This window comes from Pleurodeles waltl, chromosome 2_1, assembly GCF_031143425.1.
Source record: "Pleurodeles waltl isolate 20211129_DDA chromosome 2_1, aPleWal1.hap1.20221129, whole genome shotgun sequence".
In the NCBI taxonomy this organism is placed as follows: Eukaryota; Metazoa; Chordata; class Amphibia; order Caudata; family Salamandridae; genus Pleurodeles; species Pleurodeles waltl.
This window is the reverse complement of record NC_090438.1, coordinates 526,597,362-526,619,356: the sequence shown is the minus strand read 5'-3', so window position 1 is coordinate 526,619,356 and position 21,995 is coordinate 526,597,362.

Genomic DNA, 21,995 nt, shown 5'->3' with positions numbered 1-21,995 from the left:
GAATCTGAGAGGAGCCACAAATTTCCTTCCACCCAGCGTTCCCCCAAGTCTCCCGATAAAAATGATACCTCACTTGTGTGGGTAGGCCTAGCGCCCGTGACAGGAAACGCCCCAAAGCGCAACGTGGACACAGCCAAATTTTTTGAAGAAAACAGAGGTGTTTTTTGCGAAGTACCTACCTGTAGATTTTGGCCTCTAGCTCAGCCGGCACCTAGGGAAACCTACCAAACCTGTGCATTTCTGAAAACTAGAGACCTAGGGGAATCCAAGGAGGGGTGACTTGCGGGGCTCGGACCAGGTTCTGTTACCCAGAATCATTTTCAAACCTCAAAATTTGGCTAAAAAAACACATGTTCCTCACATTTCTGTGGCAGAAAGTTCTGGAATCTGAGAGGAGCCACAAATTTCCTTCCACCCAGCGTTTCCCCAACTCCCCATAAAAATGATACCTCACTTGTGTGGGTAGGCCTAGCGCCCGTGACAGGAAACGCCCCAAAGCGCAACGTGGACACATCCAAATTTTTGGAAGAAAACAGAGGTGTTTTTTGCGAAGTGCCTACCTGTAGATTTTGGCCTCTAGCTCAGCCGGCACCTAGGGAAACCTACCAAACCTGTGCATTTCTGAAAACTAGAGACCTAGGGGAATCCAAGGAAGGGTGACTTGCGGGGCTCGGACCAGGTTCTGTTACCCAGAATCCTTTGCAAACCTCAAAATTTGGCTAAAAAAACACATGTTCCTCACATTTCTGTGGCAGAAAGTTCTGGAATCTGAGAGTAGCCACAAATTTCCTTCCACCCAGCGTTCCCCTAAGTCTCTCGATAAAAATGGTACCTCACTTCTGTGGGTAGGCTTAGCGCCCACTAAAGGAAATGGCCCAAAATACAACGTGGACAGAACATATTTTTTCACAGAAAACAGAGGTGTTTTTTGCAAAGTGCCTACCTGTGGAGTTTGGCCTCTAGCTCAGCCGGCCCCGGGAGGGGGGGGGGCAGAAATTCCCTAAAATAAATTTTACCCCCCCCAAGCCTCCCCTGCCCCTGCCCGGGAACAACCCCTGCCTACGGGGTCGCTCCCCCTGCATGACATTGGCGCCAAAAAACAAATCCCAAGGGGGGCAGAAATGGCCTAAATACAATTTGCCCCCCAGGGGAGCGACCCTTGCCTGATGGGTCGCTCCCCATCTCTAAAAAAAACAAACAAACCCAAAAAAAAAAATTGCCCTGGCGCCTAGAGGTTTCTGCCCCTCCCGTGGGCAGATCGGCCTGATATTTGCCCCCCAGGGGAGCGACCCTTGCCTGATGGGTCGCTCCCCATCTCCAAAAAAACAAACAAACAAAAAAAAAAAACACCAATTTTTTTTGCCCTGGTGCCTAGAGGGTTTTGCCCCCCCCGGGGGCAGTTCGGCCTAATAATAGGCCGATCTGCCCCCGGGGGGGGCAGAAAAGGCCTAAAATAAATTTGCCCCCCAGCCCCCCCCCCCCCGGGAGCGACCCTTGCCTACAGGGTCGCTCACCCTGCGTGACATTGGCGCCAAAAAACAAATCCCAGGTGCCTAGTGGTTTCTGCTCCCTTGGGGGCAGATTGACCTAAAATCGGCCAATCTGCCCCCAAGGGGGGCAGAAATGGCCTAAATACAATTTGCCCCCCAGGGGAGCGACCCTTGCCTGATGGGTCGCTCCCCATCTCGAAAAAAACAAAGAAACAAAAAAAAAAACACAACAAAAAAATTTGCCCTGGTGCCCTGAGGGTTCTGCCCCCCCTGGGGGCAGTTCGGCCTAATAATAGACCGATCTGCCCCCAGGAGGGGCAGAAATGGCCTAAAATAAATTTTACCCCCCCAGCCCCCACCCCCCCGGAGCGACCCTTGCCTACGGGGTCGCTCCCCCTGCGTGACATTGGCGCCAAAAAACAAATCCCAGGTGCCTAGTGGTTTCTGCCCCCTTGGGGGCAGATTGACCTAAAATCAGCCATTCTGCCCCCAGGGGGGCAGAAATGGCCTAAATACAATTTGCCCCCCAAGGGGAGCGACCCTTGCCTGATGGGTCGCTCCCCATCTCTAAAAAAACAAACAAACAGAAAAAAAAAAAAATTGCCCTGGCGCCTAGAGGTTTCGGCCCTCCACCCCCCGGGGGCAGATCAGCCTAATATTAGGCCGATCTGCCCCCGGGGGGGCAGAAATGGCCTAAAATAAATTTGCCCCCCCTACCCCCACCTGCCCCCCCCCCCCGGGAGCGACCCTTGCCTACGGGGTCGCTCCCCCTGCGTGACATTGGCGCCAAAAATCGGCCAATCTGCCCCCAGGGGGGGCAAAAATGGTCTAAATACAATTTGCCCCCCAGGGGAGCGACCCTTGCCTGATGGGTCGCTCCCCATCTCTAAAAAAAGAAAAAAAAAAAAAAAAACAAACAAAAAAAAAATTGCCCTGGCGCCTAGAGGTTTCTGACCCCCCCCATGGGGGCAGTTCGGCCTAATAATAGGCCGATCTGCCCCCAGGGGGGGCAGAAATGGTCTAAAATAAATTGCCCTCCCCCCCAGGGAGCAACCCTTGCCTAAGGGGTCGCTCCCTTTGCGTGAAATTCACGCAAAGAAAAAACTCCCTGGTGTCTAGTGGTTTCTACCCCCCTTGGGGGCAGATTGGCCTCATCAAAATAGGCCAATCTGCCTCCAAGGGGGGCAGAAATGGCCAAAATATAATTTTCCCCCAAGGGGAGCGACCCTTGCCTAAGGAGTCGCTCCCCACCCAAAAAAATAAAATGAAACATAAAAAAAAAATGGTCCCTGGTGCCTAGAGGCTTCTGCCCCCCCTGGGGGCAGATCGGCCTAATAATAGGCCGATCTGCCCTCAGGGGGGGCAGAAAAGGCCTTCCCAAAAATATGCCCCCCGTGGGAGCGACCCTTGCCCAAGGGGTCGCTCCCTTTTGTCAATAACAGTAAAAAAAAAAAAAATCCCTGGTGTCTAATCGGGTTTCAAAAGCCGGATTGCAAGCAATCTGGCTTTTGAAACCCTCGGAGAGACTTCAAAGGGAAGGAAATACTTTTCCTTCCCTTTGAAGCCCCTCCGGGCCTCCCCAGTGATTGAAGGAGAAATGCTTTTGCATTTCTCTTTCAATCGCGCTGGAAGCAGAGCTTCCAGCGCGACTAGGGAGGCCCCTGTGACAAATCAGCGCGCGCTCGCGTGCTGACGTCACAGGGGGGGTGGGAGGGGTCGGGGGTGGAAGGGGAAGGTCTTCCCCTTCCATCCCCGACTTGGGGGGGGAGGGGGGCACGGGGGGCGCGCTAGCACGCCCCCAAGTTCCCCTGTCCCATGGACGAGATGATCTCGTCCAAGGCACAGGGGAACTGTAGCCTTGGACAAGATCATCTCGTCCAAGGCACAGAACAGGTTAATTAAAAAGCAAAAAGAGTCTTAAATCCTTTGGTAAACAGGTAAAACACTGTTAACGTTGAAAAGCACCTGGGTCGCGTTAAAATAACACGTACGGGCAAGAGTGCGTCGAAAAAGGTAAGCAGTGCGTTGATTTCTCACCCGCAAGTGAGCTCATGCATCGTTTCTCCTTCTCCGCTTGGACCGGTGTGTGTCTTTTTTCCTCCCTTCAAGGAAGAGAGGCATCAATCCGGGCAGTACCCGGGTCTGGGTAGTCGTTGCGTTGTTTTTCCACACCCAGGAAGGTTTGCATCGAAAATCCTGCCGCACGGTGATAGCAAAACCTTGCTGTGTGAGTTGCGACGATACCAGCCTCCGTCAGCGATGCAGCGCATCGTTTCTCCAGCCGCGTGTGGTGATCTCCCAGCCACGCTGCAAGCGTTGCATCAATTTCAGCCTCGGAGCCTGCAGTGGGTTGTTTCTTCAGCTGCTCTCAGAGGTTGAGTCGGAAATTTCCCCCATGGCGGTCTGTGTGTGGATTTTCAGGCTTGGTCTTCCAGCTTCACCTGTCAAGGCCCCTGGAACTGGATAGGGCACCACTTGGCAGGGCAGGAATCTCAGCAGAGAGTCCAGGTGCTGGCAGAGGAAGTCTTTAATGGCCCTGAGACTTCAGCAACATGAGGCAGCCTCAGTACTAGCCCTTGGAGATTTCTTCACAAGCAGGAATGCACAACAAAGACCAGTCTGTCCCCTTTCACCAGGCAGAAGCAGCAACTGCAGTATAGCTCCACAAAGCACAGTCACAGGCAGGGCAGCTCTTCTTCCTCTGCTCTTCAGCTCTTTTCCAGGCAGAGGTTCCTCTTGGTTTCCAGAAGTGATCTAAAGTCTGTTGTTTTGGGTGCCTTTGTTATACCTATTTTGCCCTTTGAAGTAGGCTTACTTCAAAGAAAAGTTTCTCTTGTTTGTGAAACCCTGCCTTGCCCAGGCCAGGCCCCAGACACACACCAGGGAGTTGGAAACTACATTGTTTGAGGGCAGGCACAGCCCTTTCAGGTGTGAGTGACCACTTCTCCCCTCCCTCCTAGCACAGATGGCTCATCAGGATTTGCAGGTTACTGTCACTGTCACTGTGTCACTGTCTAGAGAGAGGTGCAAACAAACCAACTGTCAAACTGACCCAGACAGGGAATCCACAAACAGGCAGAGTTGCAGAATGGTTTAAGCAAGAAAATGCTCACTTTCTAAAAGTGGCATTTTCAAATACACAATCTTAAAATCAACTTTACTAAAAGATGTATTTTTAAATTTTGAACTCAGAGACCCCAAACTCCACATGTCTATTTGCTCCCAAAGGGAATCTACGCTTTAATAATATTTGAAGGCAGCCCCCATGTTAACCTATGAGAGGGATAGGCCTTGCAACAGTGAAAAACAAATTTGGCAGTATTTCACTGTTAGGACATACAGGTCTGAGCCATGTTTACAGAGCTACTAATTTGGGTGGCACAACCAATGCTGCAGGCCTACTAGTAGCATTTGATTTACAGGCCCTGGGCACCTCTGGTGCACTGTACTAGGGTCTTACCAGTAAATCAAATATGCCAATCATGGAAATCCAATTACACATACGTTTTACATAGGAGCACTTGAACTTTAGCACTGGATAGCAGTGGTAAAGTGCCCAGAGTAACAAAAACAGTAAAATCAGAGTGCAGCTGTAAGGAAATGCCTCCTTGGCATGGTTACCCCCTGACTTTTTGCCTTTGCTGATGCTATGTTTTGAATTGAAAGTGTGCTGAGGCCTGCTAACCAGGCCCCAGCACCAGTGTTCTTTCCCTAACCTGTACTTTTGATTCCACAATTGGCACACCCTGGCATCCAGGTAAGTCCCTTGTAACTGGTACCCCTGGTACCAATGGCCCTGATGCCAGGGACGGTCTCTAAGGGCTGCAGCATATCTTATGCCACCCTGGGGACCCCTCACTCAGCACAAACACACCGCTTGTCAGCTTGTGTGTGCTGATGAGAACAAAACGAGTAAGTCGACATGGCACTCCCCTCAGGGTGCCATGCCAACCTCACACTGCCTATGCAGTATAGATAAGTCACCCCTCTAGTAGGCCTTACAGCCCTAAGGCAGGGTGCACTATACCATAGGTGAGGGCACCAGTACATGAGTACTGTGCCCCTACAGTGTCTAAGCCAAACCTTAGACATTGTAAGTGCAGGGTAGCCATAAGAGTATATGGTCTGGGAGTCTGTCAAACACGGACTCCACAGCACCATAATGGCTACACTGAAAACTGGGAAGTTTGGTATCAAACTTCTCAGCACAATAAATGCACACTGATGCCAGTGTACATTTTATTGTAAAATACACCCCAGAGGGCACCTTAGAGGTTCCCCCTGAAACCTTAACCGACTATCTGGGTAGGCTGACTAGTTCCAGCAGCCTGCCACAACCGAGACATGTTGCTGGCCCCATGGGGAGAGGGCCTTTGTCACTCTGAGGCCAGTAACAAAGCCTGCACTGGGTGGAGATGCTAACACCTCCCCCAGGCAGGAGCTGTCACACCTGGCGGTGAGCCTCAAAGGCTCACCCCTTTGTGCCAGCACCGCAGGACACTCCAGCTAGTGGAGTTGCCCGCCCCCTCCGGCCACTGCCCCCACTTTTGGCGGCAAGGCCGGAGAAAATAATGAGAAAAACAAGGAGGAGTCACTGGCCAGTCAGGACAGCCCCTAAGGTGTCCTGAGCTGAAGTGACTCTAACTTTTAGAAATCCTCCATCTTGCAGATGGAAGATTCCCCAATAGGATTAGGGATGTGACCCCCTCCCCTTGGGAGGAGGCACGAAGAGGGTGTACCCACCCTCAGGGCTAGTAGCCATTGGCTACTAACCCCCCAGACCTAAACACGCCCTTAAATGTAGTATTTAAGGGCTTCCCTGAACCTAAGAATTTAGATTCCTGAAACTACAAGAAGAAGAAGACTGCCGAGCTGAAAAACCCCTGCAGAGGAAGAACAGAAGACACCAACTGCTTTGGCCCCAGTCCTACCGGCCTGTCTCCTGCCTTCCAAAGAACCCTGCTCCAGCGACGCTTTCCAAAGGACCAGCGACCTCTGAATCCTCAGAGGACTGCCCTGCTTCAAGCAAAACAAGGAACTCCTGAGGACAGCGGCCCTGCTCCAAAAGAACTGCAACTTTGTTTCAAGGAGTAAACTTAAAGACCCCTGCAACTCCCCGCAAGAAGCGTGAGACTTGCAACACTGCACCCGGCGACCCCGACTCGACTGGTGGAGAACCAACACCTCAGGGAGGACCCTCCGGCGACTCCAAGACCGTGAGTAACCAAAGTTGTCCCCCCCTGAGCCCCCACAGCGACGCCTGCAGAGGGAATCCCGAGGCTCCCCCTGACCGCGACTGCCTGAACTCCATTTCCCGACGGCTGGAAAAGACTCTGCACCCGCAGCCCCCAGCACAGAAAGGAACGGAACTCCTGTGCAGGAGTGACCCCCAGGAGACCCTCTCCCTTGCCCAGGTGGTGGCTACCCCGAGGAGCCCCCCTTGCCTGCCTGCAACGCTGAAGAGATCCCTTGATCTCTCATTGATTTACATTGAAAACCCGACGCTTGTTTCTACACTGCACCCGGCCGCCCCAGTGCCGCTGAGGGTGTACTTTTTGTGTGAACTTGTGTCCCCCCCGGTGCCCTACAAAACCCCCCTGGTCTACGACGCGGGTACTTACCTACTGGCAGACCGGAACCGGGGCACCCCCTTCTCTCCATTGAAGCCTATGCGTTTTGGGCACCTCTTTGACCTCTGCACCTGACCGGCCCTGAGCTGCTGGTGTGGTAACTTTGGGGTTGCTCTGAACCCCCAACGGTGGGCTACCTTGGACCCAAACCCGAGACTTGTAAGTGATTTACTTACCTGACAAAACGAACAAAACTTACCTCCCCCAGGAACTGTGAAAAATGCACTGTGTCCACTTTTAAAACAGCTTATTGTGTTTTATGTAAAAAGTATACATGCTAATGTAATGATTTAAAGTTCCTGAAGTACTTACCTGCAATACCTTTCAAATGAGATATTACATGTAGAATTTGAACCTGTGGTTCTTAAAATAAACTAAGAAAAGATATTTTTCTATAAACAAAACCTATTGGCTGGATTTGTCTCTGAGTGTGTGTTCCTCATTTATTGCCTGTGTGTATGTACAACAAATGCTTAACACTACTCCTTTGATAAGCCTACTGCTCGACCACACTACCACAAAATAGAGCATTAGTATTATCTCTTTTTGCCACTATCTTACCTCTAAGGGGAACCCTTGGACTCTGTGCATACTATTCCTTACTTTGAAATAGTGCATACAGAGCCAACTTCCTACAGCAGCCCACATCAACAACCTGGGAAACAGAGGCAAAAAGTTGGGGGAGACCACGCCAAGGATGCCAAGTCTAACAGTAGGTCTTCTGAAAGTTGGAGCAGATCAACAGGTCCAGCTTCCTGATGAGCAAAAACCTTCTCTTCTAGAATCAATGGCTCCTAGTTCCCCAGCAAGAAAAATGAAAGGTACTACTCCAACATATTCTCCATGCACCACTTCTGATGACAATGATAGGGACATGGAGTGGACCCCGGCAGAGTGTAGGAGATGCCAGGCTAGGCAAGGGAAAAGAAAAATTCCAGAAAGCCTTACAATCTTGGAAGAGGATGATGATGAGAAGGAGGATGACGACAAGCCAGTCATTGTGGAAACTGGCACAGAGGATATCTGGCATTACCATCCTTCCTCCTCTGAGGGATGTGCACAGGCAGTACCTCCAGCTTTCATATTTGTAAGGCCCCAGCAGGGACATGCACCCACCCCCGCCTCCGTAGAAGTATGCACTGCAGAGAGCCAATCAACACACCCAGTTATTTTTCAGGCATTGGTCCAGTAAGAAAGTACTCCTCCCCAGTTTGGGACTTTCATGCGATTAGCAAACAGAAGGAGAAGATTGTAATTTACTCCATTTGCCATGCAAGTGTTCGTCGAGGTAATCCTGGTTCACATTATGGTACAGGGGGCCAGACGACCCATATGAAAAAACATCCCGCAATCTGATGGGAGGAGCACCTCAATAAAGTTGCTAAATGTGGTCGCGGTGGTGAAGACGAGGAGAGCTGGGAAACATCGGCTACAACTGGTCAAATCATGGTGGAAGGTGAGGGAGAAGAGGGTGTCATCTTCAGGCAGAGCAGCCCTGTCCCCAGCAGTGCACCAAATCACCTGTCTAAGTGATCTCACAACGGCAGAGGAAGACTTAGGGGCTGATTTATACTTTTTGCTGCAAGCCTGCGTTAGCGCAGGTTTGCGGCAAAAGGTATAGCGCCGGCTAGCGCCATTCCTAGATGCCAGCCGGGTGCCTTATTTAAGGAATGACGTTAGCAGGCGCTAAGGGCCTGTTAGCATCCTTTGAAAGGACGCAAACAGGGCCTAGGAGGCGGAGGGGGAACTGGGGACTACGTGCCAAATTATGGCACTACACTGTTTAGAGGTAAAAAAATTGCCTCTAAGCAGTGTAGCGCTATTTTCTAGCACATAAGCCCCATGGACATGGCTCCTGTCTTCATAAACAGAGGAGCCATGCCCCCACCCCAATTGCCATGCACAAGGGACGCATGTCCCCTGGGCATGGCCATTGGGTCCAGCGCCGTGCAGGGGGCCCCAAGTCAGGGCCCACGAGCGGCGTTGGTTAGAAAAGAAATACCTACCCAGACTTACCTTCAGATGGGTCCCCCATCTGTAGCTGACCTCCTGGTGTGGGTAGGGGTGGGTGGGGGTGTCCCTGGGGACAGGGAAGGGCACTTGTGAGCAATTTCCATGGTCCCCAACCATGGACATTTGCCTCCAGGTCCCCTTACGCCTGCCCATAACCAGGCGTTAAACAGTGGCGCCAAGCAGGCTTACCACCATTATTTAAGGCCCTCCTCCTACCGTGTGTGATTTTTGCACTGGAGCATAAATAAGGCGCTAGGGCCTTTGAGGCATTTTTTGCCTGGGAACGCCTACCTTGCATCTCATTGACGCAAGGTACTTTTCCGCAGGCAAAAAAATGTGTTAACTCCAATATTTTGGTGCTAGACATGTCTAGCACCATAATATAAATATGGAGTCATATTTGCACTGGATTTGCATAAAAAAAATGACACAAATCTGGCACAAACAGAGTATAAATATGGGCCCAAGAGCCAGATGGAGATACCAAAGTATAGGGTTACTGCACCACAATGCAGATTGAGTCTACCACCACCTACATCTCAAAAGTCGCCTGCATCAGTGGTCCTACAAAAGAAGAAAATCCAGTCTACAGTTAGGGGCATGTTTAGGCAGGAGGGGTGCTATGATCACAACCACCAAATGGCATGTTTGAGCAATGGTAAGCTAGAAAAAATGTTAGAACTGTATCTCCTGGCTTTTTCTTTTGTTGAAGGAGTTGGATACATAAAGTTTGTGGCAGCCATCTGCCCGGAATGGAAGGCTCCTAGTTGGACCTATTTTGCCAGAGTTGCTGTTCCAGTGCTGCTTCACAATGTGCTGCAATTGGTTGGTCAAGTTTTGCAGCAGAGTGTTGTCCACACGATGCACCAGACGACAGCCATGTGGAACAGTTGTAAGGCTACTGACTACACGTACATCACCGCACACAGGATCTCTATTGCGGGGTAAAGCAAAAGCTATCCACTGGTCTTGGCTGGGAAGACATTTTTAAGAATGTTTGGCGGCATGCAACTATAGGCATGTTCGCCATGCAGAAATCACATACAGTTGCAAACATCTTAGACAAATTTAATAGCAGGGTGTTTAAATGCCAGCGACCCAGAGGACTCCAAATTCTATTTGTTGCCATGGACAATTGCGGTAACATAGTCGAGGCCATGGCAGACGGTGGCTATTTCAAGGTCCTGTGTTTGGCGCACTGCATCAACCTGGCTGTGCAAGACTTTCGCGAAAAAGAATACATAGTTAGCGACATACTGAGCACCTGCAGACAAATTTGCACTCATTTCAGCCATTCTTTTAAAACTCAGAAACAGTTGCAATTTTTCAGTGTGGTAACAGAGTACCAGTTAAAGCCCAGATACAGGAGGTGCCAACACGTTGGAAATCAACCTAATCTATGTTGCAATGTATGACAGAGTATTACAGACAGATCAATGACTAACACTCTAAGTGGAGGGGATGAAATTGGGAAAGCTATGACGATGGATGCAGATAAATGGGGCCTAGGGAAATGTCTGACACAAATGCTGCTCCCTTTTGAGGTTTTCACATAGGAAGTTAGCAAGGAGGACAATACGATGGGCCAAGCTATCCCGTTGTTGCATCTGCTATAGGAGCAACAAAAGAAGCTGTCTGGAAGGTTTGTACTCAGAGGAGTGAATGAAATCTCCAAAGTGCATGCTTTGGGTGAGAACCTATGCTATTGCTTGACTCTCAATGCAAGGCTGCAACATTACTCTCATCCTAAGAGTACATCTGTGCCACCCTACTTGATCCACGCTACAACAAAATTCTTTCCACTTTTATTCCTTTTTTCTGAAGGGGATGTTTCAAAATAAAAGAGGTGGATTTTTGAGCAAACTTCAGAACTGGAAGAAGAATGGCTGGAACTTAGAGTCCCACATTGCAGTTCTGGAGGGCCCCCTTCAACTTCCAGATTTGTCTTGCAGCAGCCAACACCAGCAACAAGAACACTGGCAACAACAGCATCAAAAGAATCAGACACAACCCTTGCATTGGCTTGGTTTTAAGTGGAAGGTCTTAAGTCCAGAACAGAGGCAAAGGCAAAAGAGGTTGAACAAGTGGCAGCACCAAAGGTACTTCAGAGGATGCTCCAGGAGTATCATGATGGCCCAAAAGAGGTATATGTGAATCAAAACCCCTTGGTGAATTGGGAAGGGATTATGCACCAAGGCCAAAGCTCAGTAGGTTGGCAATAAAGTACCTGGCTTGACCAGTAGCCAGCGTGTCTGGTGCATGTGTGTTCAGTACAGCTGGTGCAGTTGTACAGTGTGAAGGCCCAGTATCTTGCTCCAAAACATGGAGAGATTAACCATGATCAAATTGAACCAGCATTTTATACCACCTGATTACACTGTTCCCAAAATTCCACAGGAGGTGGAAGGCAGTGAGAGGTCTGAATCCAGTGTGTTTTCTGATCAATTTCTGGGGAATCACCTGAGAATGAGGACAAACTCTACTCCCCGGACTGAGTATGCCAGTGCCACCATAGAACTTTTGAATTATTTCTGGTTAAACTTACTTCTTTCTTCCTTTCTTTCTTTGTTTGTTTGTTTGTTTCTTTGTTTCTTTGTTTCTTTCTTTCTTTCTTTCTTTCTTTCTTTCTTTCCTTCTTTCTTTCTTTCTTTTAAAATAAACAGCTAGTCGAACATTGTGTGTGTCGGATTTGGGCTGCCCCCATTTAATAGTCACATGTATGGCTGGATTGGAGTTGTGCAATGAAGAAACCCCCAGATTACATTCAGGACATTGGAGACAATGCCTGCCTTCCTCATCTGCAATTGCCTTTCCTTTTTTTACATCATCTAGAAGGGTTGCCTCAGAAGATCATTGTAGCAAACTGGGCATCTTTGCAGATGTCCCCCGACTTTTTGCCCCCATCTGAACTGCTAGAGGCTGGTTTGTGACTCTGATATTGCACTGGGACCAGCTAACAAGGCCTCGGTGCCAGTGCTCTTTCATCTAAAATGGTACTGTGATTTGGTAAACCGAATTGGCAAGGACTTTATCCCCTGCTCAGGCCCTTGTAAATGATACCAGTGGTACCCATGGAGGGTATTTTGATGGGGTCACCAGGGCTGCAGCACTGATTGTGCCACCCTGTGTGACCCAAGTAAAAGCAAAGCTTGCAGAGCTGCCATGTCAGCCTGCACGAGCAGCATGTCTGCTTGAGTTTGACGCTGCCCATGCAAAGTGCAGGTAGAGCCCATTCACTGTCCATAGCACAGGTCAGTCACCCCAAGGCAGGTCTCCTATAGCTTGGACATAAATGCACCAGCATATATGGCCCTGTGACAGCATTTAAAACAATGCTACCACCAGTGACCCATGGTCCATGGGATAGCATGGGCTGGCTTCTGGGCATTCCCCAAATTCCAGCCCCATGATGGCCTGGAAGATTGCCCCCGTGTTTGGTATCAAACACTGTGCTTTTTAACCTGAGCACAATTCTCATCTCAATGATTAGTTAGCCTGTCCCCTTGTAATACGCCCACCAACTTACCAGCTTTCTCTTGCCTTGGTGGGCTCTCCTGAGCCATTTGCCACCAAATCAAGAGTCTGCCCTCCTTCTGGACATGCTAACACTTCCAACAGGATGGAGATAAAGGACTTGGGCAGAAAGGATGTCACCCCTCCTCCCTCCCAGGAAGGCTAGTGTTTATAGTAATCAAGGCGGTGAGCCTCAAAGGCTTCACCGGTCCTGATGTGTAGTCTCTTGTCCCCCACTCAAGGACAAAGCCTTTCCTGCCCTGACGATGCTGGCAGGTGGGATATTAGCTATTCAGGAGGTGTACAGCCCAAAAGACTAGCCACACCTGTAGGGTGGGCTAGGACGTCTGTACAGCAAAAGAAGAGTTCTGCCATGTTGGAAAACCTTAAAAACAGTGATTGCTGGGTATACAATTAACATACTCCCACAGGAAGTCATCACTTCAGCTAGCCATAGGGACCAGCTGCCCATCGCCCACTGTCCCCACACCCTAACCCCCCCTTAGCCAGGAGGTATTCCCCTGGCATCTAAACCTCAGTTTTGACTTTGAATACAAGAAGAGGCACAAGATACTGTCACTGACAACAGGACTTTGGCACAGCGCAAAAAGAGGACGCTCAAGTGCCTTGAGGAGACCATATACTGGAACTGTGAGATTGACATATGCCTGTGGTGGAAATTCATTGCTCGCAGCAAGAGGGACTCCAGTGGACACTGGAAACCTAAAGCAGACTCACCTGACTGTTGGTACCAGTCACATGCAACCTGCAGAAGAAACGTCGTGCTACGTCCCCAGAGGTGCAACCTGTTAGGCCCCTCTTGAGTGAGCCCAAAGAAAGTTGGTGACCTGCACCCTAGGATAGGTAGTGAGGATCTCACCAAGTTTTGAGCTGCTACACCCTTCTGGACAACCTCCAGCCGATGGAGTAATTGTAGACTACTTTTGCCGCTACCAAGGCTTGTCTGTCACCAGTCCAGTAACCAACAGCATATTGGACAAGTGCTGCAATGTGACAGTGCCTGCGGATCCTATCAACACCAAGGATAGCCAGAGCTCCTCTGCACTGGGACTCCCTGGGCAAGGTAGCTAAAAACTGACTGTTGAGGCTTGGTCTAGGGACCGGCAAGACATTAACTCCAAGTGAGTTCCTCGGATCCTAACCTACAGGTGACTGATTGCGCACAGTGAATTGCCCCATTGACTTGAATGAGTTGTCTGTAAGATAATTAAGGTGTCTAAATTAAGATAAAAATCTGCTTTACTTTTCTAAATTGTCAGATTCGTTTTGAGAATTGTCATTTACTTACTGTCCATTTGGGTGTTATGGAGTGCTTTACACATTTTCCTCTAAGTAGCCAGACTCCTCTTTGCCATGCTACCAGGACTGAGCTAAGGTTAACATGCTAGTATTACATGGTAAGGCTCCCAGTCATACCACATAATACTGCCACCTTGCTACAATATTTGATTAAAAGACTGCAAGTGCCAATGCCAAATTCCGAGGTGTTGCTACCATCAAAGAGAAGATAATATTGGGCATCAACCACTGTGCTTGGATTGGAAGAGGTAACTTCTAGCTTTTGCACTAATGAGTGGTGATATATTAAGTGATTGTGAGTGATGACTGACGATGTATGTGGTGCTGCAATTGAGGGAGGGAGTTCAACAAATATGTTAACTTGATTTTGTTGATGTGCAATGTTTGGGGACTGATGGGTGATCATTTTTTCCTGAAAGTGAGTGGCCTTTCAAACTTAGCGAAATTTACCTCAAGGTCCACACCTTTTTTCTGGTTCCTCAGAGATGAGACAAGTCACTTTAGTTACCAAACACAAATCTGCACAAAATACTCCTATTTTGATTCTCTATTTGTTCTTCAATAGCAGTGCCTACACAGGTATACCTCGCTCGATTTTGGACTAAGACAGAGGTACTCTGAATTAGAAGGCAGAGGAGGATAGAATGACTCAGGGTGGTACTACCTCAACAGCTAGAAGGAGAAAGTTATCAACTTCAAAGAGAAACGATGATGATGGTGAAGACTCTAAGGCCTACTACTCACTCAGCTCTGTGGACTGGAGAGAGGTGTACTGATTTGGGAAATGCTGCTGAGTGTGTGTTTGCTGCATTACTGGCTCAAACATCTCCTCTTTATGTCCTTGCTCTGCCTCTGAGTCGTCTTCGTACACTCCTGATTCCTCATGAATCTTATTTTGCTTTCTTTTACCCTTCTCCTTTACTCTGTAGGGCACCTACTATTTTTCAATATGCAGGCCTTTTCCTAGTCCTCCCTGTGCAAACAAAACTTGGTGAAAGCACAACACTCCAGCTTACCTACCAGGCGAGTTCAGTCAGGCACCCAAGAGTGATAGACATTCCAAGAAGAATGGAGCTGCACTGCCCAATTTGGCAATACAGTATAATTTTCCTTTTAACAATCTTAGGGCCATATTTATACTTTTTGACGCAAAACTGCGCCGGCGCAGTTTTGCGTCAAAAATAATACCGCCGGTTAACGCCATTTTGGTGCGCCGTGCGGGCGTAAAATTTATACCTTGACGCACGGCAGCGCAAATCACAGGTGTGAGTCATTTTTTTTTACGCACACCGCAGCATCAAGTCGTAAAGCAAAATGACGTTAACACGGCGGAAATGTCTGTGGGTCGATTTACGACACTGCACACCGTATATTCGGTGTTTTATGACGCATTAGCATAAAAATTTCCCGCGAACACAGCCATTTCAGCAGAGGAGAGCCAAAATGGATCCCAAGTGCCTTTACAGACCCCAGGAAGATGACAACAGACCAGGAACCAGCCAGGAGGACCCACACAAGAACCAGGACACTTTGAAGAAAGAAAAGAAAGTGTCGCTTCAGCGCAGAGGAACAGGAAATTCTGGTTAAAGAGGTGACGGAACACCTGCACCAACTGTTTGTCACCTCAAAGTTGCCAATCAGTAGGAGAGAGGCAATATGGCAACAAATTGTTGACAAGATTAATAGTGTGGCAGAAGTACGCAGAACAGTCATCGCATGCAAGAAATGCTGGCATGACTGCAAGCGCAGGACAAAGGAAAAGATGGCCAGGAACAGGAAGGCAGCACTGCAGACTGGAGGTGGGAGTCCAGCACTGCAGGAGGCCCTGGACCACATGGAGGAGATGGTCGCAGCCGTCATCCCTGAGGAGATCGTAACAGGGATTCAAGGACAGGACAGCGCAGACTACCAGGAGACAACACACATGCAGGGTAAGTCGCATGGGGAATTAAAATGCACTAATGTCAACTGTAAGCGGGGGGATACCGACCACAAAATGCATGGAAGTCATCATACACATGGAGTGGCATGGGTAAAGGAGTATGGCATGGGGGCATGGCCTGCACAGACAGAAGCTGGGGCACACCATTACACTACACCAACAACAGTCCCATGGGGGCATGCTGCCATGCCAACGATGGAGCAAAGGTAAAGCCACGCCAGGCGGGAAGGGCACAACGTCAAACTGACATCCTGGCACACGTCAGCCACTATACCCCCTACATTAACTAGGGCCCAATTAACAACCTCTAGCCATACCAACAACTGGCATGTAACATTGACAACAGTTGTCACTACCACCTCTGCTGTGTGTGTAGCTCAAGTAGCCAATGGCAGTAACTTCCCCATGGATCATAAACAGCAAAATTTGAGGGTTTAGGATGACAACTCCAATAATCCCCTGAAACAAGACAAAGGCCCGAGTCCTGTCAAATGTCAATGCCCATAGTTGTTGCAAACATCAGCCAATGTCATCAACAGTAGGAGCTACACAGCACTAAGGACACACCCATGCTGCATATGTCAGGGTCCATCCTGTGTCTGGGTCACAATGTAACATCCCAAATGTCATACTGCTCAGACAACAGCATTGAGGGGGAGGACACATGTAACTGGTCACTGAAATACACTAGCACAGTCAGAGGAGGAAATAGGACACTGCTACGACTATCAGGGCAATCCAATGTACCACACATTCCCAACATCAGCTGTACAAATTACCAATGCCAACATCCATATCGTGCCATAACAATGCTATGCATAGGATACGCTACATGTCAACTAGATATAAGTGGATGTGAAAGATCAGAGACTGGGGCAGGTCCAGATTGTTAAGTGTGCTGCCAGTGCCATCACATCATCCACAGCCAGTGAAAGGCCTCACCATGAGAATGGATGTAGATGGAGGGTTGAGTAGGACAAGAAGGTGGCAAATCACTATGGGCCAGATGTATGAATCTGGCCCGGTGCGATTCAGTAATTGCGATTTTTAAGAAATCGCAATTACCGAATCGCAAAGGGCCATGTATCACATTTGCGATTCGGTAATTGCGATTTCTTAAAAATCGCAAATGAAATTACCGAATCGCAAATTCCTGTTGGCCCATAGCTGCGAATTTTTTGCATTTTCGCAAATTGCGATTTCTTAAACAGAAATCGCAATTTGGGAAAAGCAAAGGGCCAGGGTGCTGGGGGCCTAAGGCCCCCTCTCCTGCACCCCATTTTTTTTTTTTTTTCACATGTAAAGTACACACATGCCAAAAGGGCATGTGTGCTTTACATATCAAATTTAAAAATGCATTTTTACTGCATTTCTAAATTTTGCACCAGGTTACCACCTGGTTGCAGGTCATGGTATTTTGCACTTGCAAAATACCATTCTGTGAAAAATCACAATTTGCGATTTTTTTGCAGAATTGCATTGCGACCTGGATTTTGCGAATCGCAAATTGAGATTCGCAAAATCCAGGTCGCAACGCAGAAAATCGCAAATTTTTGCGATTTTCTGTTTTTGGTCTGCAAATGCATTTGATGCATTGCAGACCCTGATTTTGCACTCGCAAACAGATGATTTTGCTGTTTGCGAGTGCAAAATCAGATGATACATCTGGCCCTATATGGCCAGAACAAACACCTAGAGGAGATGATGCCGACAAGTCAAAAAACTTACCACAATACAGGTGACATGCAGGTGGGCCATAGGCCTGGGAGAATGCCCATCTGAAAGACTGGAGCAATAAACACAAAACAAGATTACAATGAGAATTAATCACAAGGCAGGCATGTCACATCACTAATGCCACAACACAGACCCACTAATTGTACCCCATTTCATTGCAGAGGACGATGGATCTCCTGCGGATATGCCTGTCCCAGAATACCCTGATGACATGGATGACGAGCTGACAAACATTCCCCAGCAGACCATCCAAGATGTCCTTGGAACCCTCCAGACCCCACCTTCAGTCACAAGGAGGAGCACAGAACAAGCAGCCATCACAGAGGACCCACCCACCACCCCAATTGTAAGGCCTGCCAGCTCCAATACAGCTGAGGACTCAGACGACACAGGCACCAGCTTTGAAAGAACTGTAGTTGGGGTACAGCGGGAGCTGACCAATGAGTTGTGGGTGGGGATGCAAACCATGGCAGACAGCATAGAGGGGGTGCGTTCGTGCATGATGTCAACTGAGGAACATATAGCACTACAGCACTTTTCAATAAATAGCACTTACACAACAAATCTGTCTTTGTGTAATGTGACACATCAACTACTGCACGTAGATAATTGAAATGTGCCTCCTGTCAAATAACGTAGCTTGTCAATACAACTGTCCTGAAATTATGTAGTCAGATAAATCTGCACATTGGGCAGCATTGCATCATACTTTGCCCTTCCTGAGGGTAATATCTGATGAAGTGAAAAACCATACACCATCATGCTGTGTTGGACAGAATAATGCTTCCTCAGGGGATATCTAAGTCATCAAATAGTGGCCGCAAAATGTTGTCACCATGCAATACTAACACATATAACAGTGCACACAAATCTAAGCAAACACTACAAAAACTGCATGAATGAAGGTGTCTGAGTTTATATCCAAATAGGTAATCATGCTGAACAGTGTCACAAATGATCTATGTGAGTCCTGAAGATGATACTACAAGAGTGCTTACGACAACTCATCTTATAAGGGTGTCCTTAAACATCACAGTGCAGTCAGACCTAAAACTGTTCCCCCAATACCAAGTCTGGAAACACTGTTTGTGACTTAGAAAACATACTTATCCACAAAAACACGTTGGGATCCATATTAACTGTGATTGGTGGTTGCAACGAATGGTGGAATCTTTGCAAGGTAGCTCTGGGGTAGCTGCCAATCTTACAGCTCAGATGGGATTTGTTCGTAGCATAGGACACAAATGTAATAGTACAAAACTCATGTGCACTAATGCCAAGGCCATAATAAAGAAGCATCTAACACTTACTGTAAAGGGTTCACTATATATTTATTAAATGGTAATCACAGAAGAGGAAACTGAGGGAAAAGTCTTACCTACCCTAATCTACCCTGACTACTCATTACCCACAAATGTCCCGAACTAACCTAACCTAAACTTACTTATCACATGTAAAAAAACGTTCTAAACATCAACCCCCCCAACCCCCTTATGAGATGGGACACACGGAGGACAACAGATACTAACCTAAACACATACTATACTATCCTAAACAAATATATATTTTTTTGTATTTTTTTATATATATACATATTTTTTTTTTTAAACACACAAGAACCCCAACATAGCCCCCCACCCACCCACCCACACACTTAATAAGTAGAAATAGAAAGAATGAGGACCCCCACCCCGCACCCACTAACACTAACAAAACTAACAGCCTATACTAACCTAACACTAAGCCCCCTGAGCCCACTAAGTATGAGGACAAGGAAAGATGAGGGAGGGGAGGGAATCATGTCCATCATCATCAAAGTCTAGAGTCTGGAAAGCTGCAGGGTCAACTGTTGGAGCTGGGGCAGTCTGGGTACCGGCGGAGGAGGTTTGTGGGCGTGTAGAGCCAAGGCCTGTGGGCTGCCCTGAAGGTGTTGCACTGCTGGGACCTGGAACAACAGCAGACATTGGGACAATCAGTCCCAGCTGTGGGTGGTGCCACCTGGGTGGAACTGGTGGTTGTGCTGGTGGTGACTGTGGTGGGCAAAGTAGGGCCACCCTGTGGGAAAGCCCTCCATGCTCCGGAGGCCCGTTCATTGCGGTATCTACGGGCCATCCTCCTGAACCCCGACTCTACCAGCAGGATATGTTGATATCTCATGGCCTGCCTCTGGAACTCACGGACCTGGATGGGTGTCATGTTTGCAGCTGTGAAGAAAAAGGCAAATAATTTACATTAGGAACTGCATTGTCTGAAATGGCACAGGAAGTAAATCAGACAATACATCTACTGTACTTGTAACAGCTCATATCACCATAGAGATCATTGAATGTCCCTGAGGAAGTACATGGCAGGCCAGCCTACAAAGGTCACATCACACATAGCACATCCAAAACCAACAAGATGGGTAACAACTGGCATTGACTTGCCATCGGAGTTCTGCCAGTTATCAGCTAACAATCATGCTGCACATCCGCCGCCAATGCCTGGGCTACAGATGTCAGTGTACGGAATGAAAAACTAAAGCCACATGGTCTGCAAGTTATAACTGGACTTGCTAGTATAGTACTCATGTGCCATACCTGAGTGTGTATACTAGGTTCCGACCAAACAGTCACTTATTCACATGTATGTGTAACATACTGCTAGCATCAGTCCTAGGTACCCTATTCACAAACCCATGCCTGTGTTTGAGGGGGGGAGGGGTGGAGAAACAACAAACAATTCCAAACAACATGGACACCCAGGAGTGTATAGAAAACTCCACACGTGTTTGGCTGTACACACACACCACAGGTAAGGTCTATCAACAATTAGGAAGGAGTCTGCAAACCCTTGACCAATCATAGCGCCACACATGTCAGGAAATGCAGAGCTTGGTACACATCATATACTTCCAGTAAGGCACAGACACAGAGTTGCAAGAACACCCATGATCATGATTAGCATGCACACTTAGGCCATTGCACTCAAGTTCCACATACCTGTAGCACTACATGTGGAAGTGCATGCTGCTAGGAAGTTCCACCTAGAGTTTAATAAGTACTTTGGTGAATAGGGAAGCAGAAGTCTGTTGGAAAGCGATTTGCAGTACCAATCTGGGAGAATGTGGGTCTGACAGGCTGACTAAAGCTGAGATGAGTTCCAGTGCGACTCTTGTTGATACAAGTGTTATCCACATGACTCACCCCAATACTCATTGTGGGGCCTACAGGAATGACCTACAATCCCTAGATAATACAATAGGATAAGAATTGGCCAACTCAAAAATATTAGAAAATCTGAAATCCCACTCATGGAACAAGACAAATGATTGGCCAGCGCATCACACCTTGCTATGTGCTCAACACATAGGAGTCCATCACACATCACCAGCAAACACAACACATAACAGACATATCAACACTTACTGGAATGCTCGGGGTCCTCAAATGTAGCCCCCTCTCCCACAGCGTAGGGTGCAGGTCCACCTGTGAGGCATGGAAGGAAGAAATGTGCTCAGAATCTGTGCACTGACCAACAATTTCAAAGACATATACAATGTGTAAGCTGAATAAAGTAATGAAAGTCATGCAGACATGATGATACTGCATCTGATATATCACGGCCAACATGTACATAGCATGGGTCTCCTGTGACCGTTACACACATAACTGCACACATGCAGTGGCCCTAACTATCATGTGGTGGCAAACATACTCCGTCATTAGTGATCAGAAATAATAATGGTGTGTAATCGTCTCATCATGTGCATCCAAGAGAGACATCCAAAGCCTGGTTGCTTGAGGACTGCATTACCAGCCAAACAGCCTATGTGGCCATGACACATTTATTACACATAGGTACAATGTACAGAGGGGCAGGGACTTTTGCAAGCCCTCATGTTGTTACAGTTTCTTCATTTGATGTGGCCCAGCAATGGTGATTTGCACCAAACATGGAGATGTGAACCCATGTGCATACCTTTGGACTGCCATCCCTAATTGGAATGCGGCACAACAAACTCCAAATACCATTCTGAGATGTTAGCTGAGGGCACCTTACACCTTTTCCCGATGTTTTCAAATCCATGTCTGACATGCATCCAAAAAGATGAAGGACCAAAATAATCCCTAACATTCATAGAACTTCCGTGAACGCTTTCCTTCCACACTCACCAGACTCACATGAGACATATGTCTGGGCCACTTTGCTATCATCAATTGACGTGAAGCCAGCACTCATTTTCTGCATCATGTAGTGTTTCTAAAGTCAGTCTAGCTATTGCGTCAACAAAGTTAGCCAATATTTTAGTACATCTATACTTCTCTGGCAAATGTGACCTAAATAGACATGATTGGCTCATATTTTGTT